This window comes from Pogonomyrmex barbatus, unplaced genomic scaffold (genome assembly GCF_055798465.1).
Source record: "Pogonomyrmex barbatus isolate J1 unplaced genomic scaffold, ASM5579846v1 scaffold1, whole genome shotgun sequence".
NCBI classification, from domain to species: domain Eukaryota; kingdom Metazoa; phylum Arthropoda; class Insecta; order Hymenoptera; family Formicidae; genus Pogonomyrmex; species Pogonomyrmex barbatus.
The window spans coordinates 10,196,299-10,204,992 of record NW_028297098.1 but is presented as its reverse complement, the minus strand read 5'-3'; the positions used below and the strand labels follow the sequence as shown (position 1 = coordinate 10,204,992).

Sequence of the window (8,694 nt, the reverse complement as noted above, 5' to 3'; positions counted from 1 at the left end):
TTGCCTCTGAATTTTTTAAGGAAGCAAAGTCCATTATTGATTTCTTTTTAGAAAACTCTAATGCTCAAATATCTAATATCTAATATCTAATATCAAATATCTAATATTAGGTATCAAAATTTAATCTCGATTTGGCAATATCCTATAATTATTACGTGTATAAATTAATTTATTTTGAAAAATAAATTAATTTAATAAATTAATTTTGAAAAATAAATTAATTTAAAAAAATAATAAAAAATAATTTAATTTTATCTTCTCTCTCTTCTAAGTTAACAATGTACATTTCTGCATATATAACAATGTTAGCGTGCTATTTCGTCTCATTTTAACATTATCATTCATTATATATAAAATAAAAATAGAATGACAAACAACGCGCTATTATCATTATAAACACGTTTTAAAAATAAAAACTTACATAAATTAATATGGCACTTTATATTTGATGCTCAATAATCCAATTCAGTCAATTAACGAATAAAATTAATTTATCAATTTCTTCATTATTCAAAATTCTCGGAGAAATATCTGATATTGTAGCTTAATAAAAATAGATCAAATAATTTGAGAAATTAGTAATTAACGACTGAAGATATTTAAACATGAAGAAAAGATATTAATAAGAAATCGTACTTAAATTTAATCTTTTAGGAACTAAATTTTCTCTTAAAACATTTTAATTTTCTGTTAACTAATTTAGATAACAGATATATTCAGATATATTCAGAGACTTAAAATTATACAAAATAGTAATCCGTATTTGTATTGCTATATTTGTCAGTCTTAAACTATAATTTAGAATTAAATTAATTATAAAATTGAATTAATTGTATTACAAAACTTACAATTTATTGAAACAGAAATTTAGTTCAAGTTGGATTGTCGGAAAAGTCATGACGCATTTTTGTAACAGATTGCGCTAGTTTATTTTTGAAAGTACTAGAGTCATTCACATCTATATTATTGCTATGTCATTTGAGACAGCTGACAGTTTTAGCTTCATTTTAAAAAAAACTGAGCGATTTGGTTAAGTTTTGGAGATTTTATAACAAGTTGAAGATGGAAGACCAAACTGTGTATTTTCGCCACATACTATTGTTTTACTTCCGTAAAGGGAAGAACGCGAGTAGCTATATAAGGCCGGTTCTAACTCAGGAGCTCCGAGGGGGGTAGAGGAGCAAAGGAGTTCCGCGACGCGGGGCACTCCATAAGATGGATGCGGGATCCGCGAAGCGAGGGGTGACGTCACCGATGCGGGGTCCGTTGTCGTCGCCGCCGTCGCCGCTATCGCCGCCGTCATGTTCATCATGTTCTCTCTCTTACCATTTTTTCTTCTGTCTTCCTTCTTTTCTCTTCCTTCCTCTTTTCTTAAGTTCTCTCTCTTTCCAGCAAGGTACGTCGTTTTGTCTTGATATTTTTTTTTGTAATTTTAATTTTTTAAATTAATTATTTTATTTAAAATTAATTATTTTTTTAAAGGAGATTTTTTTAAATATTACTTAGTAATTTAAATTTATTATTATGAGTATATTATTTATGAGTATATTATTTATGAGTGATATTATTATTCAACAAGATGCGTCGGCACGCGACTCGTTATCGCAGCGCAACCTGAAACCGCTGAATTGAAAGGAAGAATGGAGAATAAACCGAGTAATATAATATCATAATATACATTTATTGGTCATGTAATGCATAGTGTACAATATTATCTATTGCGTACGCTAATAATTCACAATCTATAATCGAAGTTTTGTCAAAAATGTCGCTCTCACGCAAAGTTTTTATTGCAATATGTTTATCTGTGATACAATTCCGCCGTAAAAAGTTTATAAATTGTTTAAATTTTTCGCTGACACCATATATATTCTCATAGAGCCTGTAATATACATGTTCGACGCAATGTTCAAGTTCAAATAGAAAGAATATGGTTGATGGCTTCATGTACAAGCATGTATCGCGCAATGTAAACTTTACAATATTTGTATTTCGCATTTGAACAAGTTCTATAATTGTAAGATTAAACGAACTTACAAGTGAAGTTCGATCTTAATTATGCCTTCCATCTCGTCCGGATGGATAACTATGTAGTTACGTCTCCGCGCCTGCGTTGTCAACAGAATTCACAGAATCACACATAAAAGCAGAAAAGGGGGCGCTCCGGCATCCAGGCCCCAAGTCCGCCATCTTGTCTCTTCATTATTTTAAAGTCTTGAAGCAAATCGTCAAAAGGGTGGGAGAAGCGCGTAAGCGCTTAGGGTGAGGAGAGTCCATCCGGACGAGACGGAAGGCATAATTAAGATCGAACTTCACTTGGTAAATTCGTTTAATCTTACAATTATGCCACGTCTCGTCCGGATGGATAACTATGTAGTTGTTCATAGCACGATTTGCAAATAAATGTGTCTTTAATAAAAGACTGGGTAGTAATACATCAAACTTATAACAAAAAATTAATTTGATCCTTATCACAAAAGAAAAGATAAACAAATAAAATATCACTAACTAAAAAACTTAATATTCTTAATGTAACTTAATACTGCTACTGATAGTAATACTGATAATAATATCTTAGGACGAAAGAATGGAATTGCAAAAGTCGTCTGCGTTAATAATTGGGCGATTATAAAAATTCGCAAAAATTCGAGATTCTCCGGACCAGCTCGCTGCTCTCTTAATAAGATCCAGAGAAACTCCCCTAGCGGCAGCAAGGGAGGTAGAAGCATGCCGAGTGCTATGGGCTGAAAAAAGATCGCTCCGCACTCCGCACTTCTCCAGACCTCTGCGAATCCAGCGACTCACCGTCTGGACTCCGACCGCTTTATAGGGTTTAACACACGAAATAAACAATGCCTCACAATCCGGAGGACGCAGTTCTTTGGTACGCTGTAGATAATGTTCTAAAATGGTAGCAATACAAAGCTCTGGGCGGTCGGAAAACCGTGGAAAAGTGAGGAGAGGTTGGATCCGACCTGGGGCAGAGGTCTTTATTCTGTCAGGAATTCTAATAATAAGTTTATTATTTGTAGAAAAGATATATGGGACTCTAATAGCCGCGAGAGTTTGTGCGCGCTGTCCTGAGGCTAAGGCTAGGAGAAGAACTAATTTCCTACTGATAGTATCTAGCATTAGAGAATCATAGGGAAAAATTTTTGCTAGCTTCGCAATTACCGGAGCTGGGTCCCAAATAAAATCGTACCGAGGTTTCTGTGGTTTCATGACACTGACTCCCCTGCCGAAACGTTTGATCAGGGGGTGATTGCCGATTGCGTTGTCGGAAATCAGAGAGATTGCTGAACGGATCGTGTTAAACGACGAATAAGAACCGACCTTCTTTAGTTCCTGAGTAAGAAACTCGAGTACTTGGTTAACTTCCGGAGAAAAGAGTGAAATCCGATATTTCTGACAGAAACTCCACCAGGATCTTAGAGGGCGAGCGTATTGTTTAAATGTGGCTGTAGAGAGCGAGGCCAAAATGATGTCTAAAGCTGATGATGGGACTGCCTGAGATCTGAATGCCTTCCTGATAATTTCCCTGCTGCCAGGGAAAGGTTCTTCCACTCCGGATGTTGAGATCTAAAAGGAGATGATAGAAGAGAATGAGAAGGTGCACAAAAGATAGGGTCAGCGATTAGAAGATGATGAAACATTGGGAACCATGGTTGAGATGGTCACCATGGTATGACCAAAATTCCCGTAGCTTCATCATCAATTATCTTACGTAAGACTCTGGGAATCAAAATAAAGGGTGGAAAAGCGTAAAAATAGAAAGAGTGCCAAGATAGCGTAAAAGCGTCTATCGCCCAAGCACCTGGGTCCGGGGCCCAGGAAACGTAAGTCACAGTTTTTGTATTTATTAATGATGCAAAGAGATCGATGTCGAAAGGACCAAATGATCTCTCGATAAGATTAAATGCCTGAGCTGAAAGAGACCACTCTGTGTCGGTATTCACTATACGTGATTCGCTGTCTGCAATAACATTGTCCATCGATGCAATGTAAGATGCCATGAGGTAGATATTTCGTTCCTCACCACCTCCAAATATCTCTGGCAATATCTGATAGGAGGGGATATTGGACTGAGCCAAACTTATTTACATAAGAAATGGCAGTGGTGTTGTCGACTCGAAGTAGAATATTACAGCTATGAAGATCAGCTGCAAAACACTTTAAGGCGTACAGAACAGCCTTCAATTCTAGAGCGTTAATGTGAAGAAGTCTATCCTCAGGTAACCACCAGCCATGAGTCCGTCGACCGTCGCAGGAGGCTCCCCAGCCTGTTAGTGACGCATCTGAGAAAATCTCACGAACAAAGGGAGCAGACCGAATAACGTTGGATTGCTCGACATCCGAGAGCACGTTGAGCCACTAATTAAAATCTTCTCTCAAATAAGAGGGAATTGTCATTTGCCTGGAATAATCCATAGAGAAGGTTTTAAGAGCCAAAAATTTCTCTCTTTCAAATCTCTTGGTATATAAAGGGCTATATTGTATTGCTGGGAAGACTGAAACAAGCGAGCCGATCATACTCGCAAAGTCCTTTACAGAGCAGTGTGTTCTCTGAGAAAAATTTCGTATTAGTGAAAACAATCTTCGTCTTTTCTCATGTGGAATGGCCACAGATTGCTGAACCGAGTCAAAAATAAAACCTAAATATTTACATTTTGAAGAAGACGTAAGTTGAGATTTTGAATAGTTGATGAGAAAACCTAGGGATAAAAGTAACTTTTGTGATGCGTAAATGTTATTCTGGCATTCTTCGTCTGAAGCGCCTAAAAGTAGAAAATCATCAAGGTAAACTACTGAGTGAAAACCTCTTTCTCGCAATGACTTGACTACAGGACGCATAATCTTAGTAAAGATGAAGGGGGCGGTAGCAAGACCAAACGGTAGGGCCCTGAACTCATACACCTGACCTCCCCACTGAAAACGAAGAAATTTCCTATGTGACGGATGGATAGGCATCAGTAGGTAGGCATCCTCGAGGTCTATAGTAGCCATCTTATAATTAGGAAGCATGAGGCGGATTACTGTGCGCCAGTCTTCCAACTTGAAATGTGGAGGAGAGATGCACGAATTCAGCCTCCGCAAATTTAAAATAAATCGCATACCGCCCGAAGATTTCTTGATGAGAAAAAATGGAGAAAGAAATTGGTCGATTGACGGGTGAACTTTCTCCAAGGCGCCCTTTAGGAGTAAACGTTTAATTTCAGAATTACACAATTCTGCCTGAGTTGCGGAAAACGATGGTTCCTTGACCAAAAGGCGAGGTGGAGGCGGAGTACAAAAGAGGATCTTATAACCCGTCACAGCTTCCAATACGATAGGATCTGAGGTAATTTCTCTCCAATGATCTATAAAAGAGGCCAAACGACCTGCTGGCCTTACTGAATTTAACGGCGGGATCTGGACCTCGGCCTCCTGCCGCGACTCGACTGGACAGAGCCCCTCCTCGGCTGAAGAGTCGACGAGTCCTTGTGAGGAAGGGCCTTGAAGTTTTTTGGAAACGATTGGTTGATACGAGACGGCTGGTTTCTCTGCTGTTTAAAGTGTTGAACTGCAGGACGTTGAACTCTCTGAACTGGCTGCTGGATCTTTCTAGCCGTCTTGTGTGCTGTTCTTTCGATTGCTTGTGCAGTATTTATTTCTTCGGCAAAGTTATTTCCGAAAAGGTATTCGTCAATGGCGGCTGAATCGGATGCACACTTGCCGAGAACATTTAGCGAAGGAACGATGAATGCATGTCTAGTTTTAGATAGGCCAAAATGATGATCTGATAACAGGCGGATGCCTTCAGCAATCTTGGAGATAGCGGATTTGCCCTCCAAAGAAGCCTGGAGGGATTCTAGCTTAGAGAGCTCCGAGAAGCCAGAAACAATTGCATTTAAGGACGCTCTTACTTCCCCTTGAGATTGCGATTGATATTTATCGCGTGTGATAACCGTGGCTCCGAGATTTGGAAGAATTTCTTTATTCATCTTAGGAGGAGCGAGAAAAGCAAGTTCCTCTTTGGGCTCGTATTTGGCGAGGAGGCTATTTTTTAGTTCCTCTCTAAGACCCAATCGGACATCAGATTTGATCGTATCCAAAATAATAAGCGACCAAGTGGTAGCAAGCGGAGAATCAGTTCGCTCGCCAAATAATTCCTTGAGAAGAATATCCGATGCTTGGTACTTGAATCCTCGACCACCTTCGTGACCATCGGGTTAGAAAAGGTGACGTTGCCATTTTCCGAAAAATTAGGCGTGCGGTCCCGATCTCCTACCTGAGTGAGCGATTCGTCTGCCTCAATAGATATCTCCAATGAGTGCGAGATCTCGTCGACATTCGGCAAGATTTCTGAAAAAAGGGGTTAGCATAACAGATAGGAACAGTCGGTTGCGTCCCCTCTTTGCCGATTCTTCAAAAATAACGGGTCAACAAGGGGACATACCTGGTACGCAGCCCCGGTCCGTTCCTCGGACCGTCTGTCCATCTGTATGTGAATCTACCGATAAAGCAACGGGTGCATCCGAAAAAGATGAGGTGTCATCTAAACGCGGATGCGCCTCTCGGGCCTCACCAATTCTGCCTCTCGGTCCTTTATGAATGCCATAAACTCGGATAGAGCACGCATCAATTTCTTACATAACGAAGATTCCCTCGATCTTCTAGAGGGGTTATGTCGAGATCTCTCACGCGAACTATCACGGTGCTTATGACCTCGTGATACTTTTCTTCGTCCCGAAGAGCTCGATGAGCGATCTCTTCTTCTTCTGGGCATATTTCCTGAAAAGCAAACTCACAAAACTATGAAAATTATAAAACTGTATGTGAACTCTGCCGTCCGTGCAGGAACAGAAAAACATAATGAAGAGACAAGATGGCGGACTTGGGGCCTGGATGCCGGAGCGCCCCCTTTTCTGCTTTTACGATTCTGTGAATTCTGTTGACAACGCAGGCGCGGAGACGTAACTACATAGTTATCCATCCGAACGAGACGTGGCATAATTAGAATCATGAATCGACAATGATGAAGGAGCAATTGATTGCACAAGCTGCTCGATATTCACACGTTTCTCGATGAAGGTTTTCACATTACATAAGGCAATAATATTTGATTGCCTCGATTATCACCAATACGTAATTTCACATAGGATACAGGTCCCACGTTGATTCCAATATCCAAATATTTATAAGCTGTGGATGTTAAGGCAAATCTTCTTCCCAAGATACGAGATGTACAAGGTTCCAAAGATGATGAATTATGAGAAGATATACTGTAAGGAGAAGAATATATATAAGTAAGCTATTAATATATTAAAATGTATAAGAAAGATTTGTGGTAATGAAACTTACTGTTTTTTGTACGCCTCATTCTGTTGAATCGAAGTGTAATAATTCACAGAGCTTCCTTTGTACATTTTTTCAAGAGTTGTTTCTTTTTATAGAGGTATAGACTGTCCATCTTTCACAGAACGATTAATGCAATAATGATTGTTGAAGTTCTTTTTAATTTGTATACCCCTCTATTCTTTTTTCGACAGTTTACTATGTGAGATGTGAAATATAACTCTTATTAAAATTGCAATTTTGCATTTTTGCATAAGCGCCAACGAATGGCAGCTGCGATGAGATTATACAGAATAAATCTACTTTATACACGTTTTCGTACATTATTCGATATATGATGTAACTGTAAACACTGCAACATTTGCAATAATATTAGCGCCAATATATGGCTGCTACGATGAATTTCGCGTAAATATCTTTATCATGTCACAATGAGATCACCTCACGTATTAAAATTGCAAATTTGCAAATCCACATAGGTCAATGATACGAAATATACATATTTTTTAAGAACAATTGATGTTTTTTGCGATGAGATCGGACACGTGTTAAAATTACAAACTTGCAATTTCACGTAGGTTAATGGTATGAAATATGATATTAAGAACAATGGGCACGTCACAACGTGTCCTGCGATGAGATCATTGTGTTAAAAACGCAATTGTTGCATTTTCACATAAGTCAAGAATAAAATCTTTATATATCATTTGATACACTCTGAAATTAAATGCCACATGCGAAAATATTCTAAAGAAGATACAACCATCATTGGTAAGATATAATGAAAAGACTGTGACACGTTCTGTCATTAGTCGAATTGTAAGTTGAGAGTTGTACATCAAAGAAGATAATTAATAGAGCAAACCGAGAGTGTTCTTTTGGAACAATCTCCGATTGAATTCGAGAGAAGAGTACATCGCGTGGGAGCAACGATGCGACAAGTATATCGAGTCGCTAGAAGAGCATGGTCGAATTAAACGCCCGCGATTATCAATTAGTATTAGGCAATCATTGGTCACACGGATAGCGCGACTCGAAAGTTTGAAAGATTCGGTACGCCAACGATTCGTGACCGCAGGTGCTGGATACAGCGCAGATCTCAGATGGCGCGAGATTAATACGGCGTTTGAAAGCCGTGTTTTGACTGGTGCGGTCATTAATACGAAGCACATCGAACTTAATAAATGATAAAATTTTATTTTTTATTTAAATAAAAAAAATTTTTATGTAAAATCACTTGGTGCTGCTTAGATCACACGAAAATGCAAAAGTAATGATGAGATTATTTGAATGTTACAAATAAAGGCAAAATTTATTATTTAATATGATTAAATTATAATTACATACACACACACACAC

General features: G+C 38.4%; 1 pseudogene; it reads right to left on the bottom strand.

The window, feature by feature from the left end:
• Positions 1-1,677: 1,677 nt before the first annotated feature.
• Positions 1,678-7,406, bottom strand: LOC105431883 (uncharacterized; annotated as a pseudogene).
• Between the last annotated feature and the right edge of the window lie 1,288 nt (positions 7,407-8,694).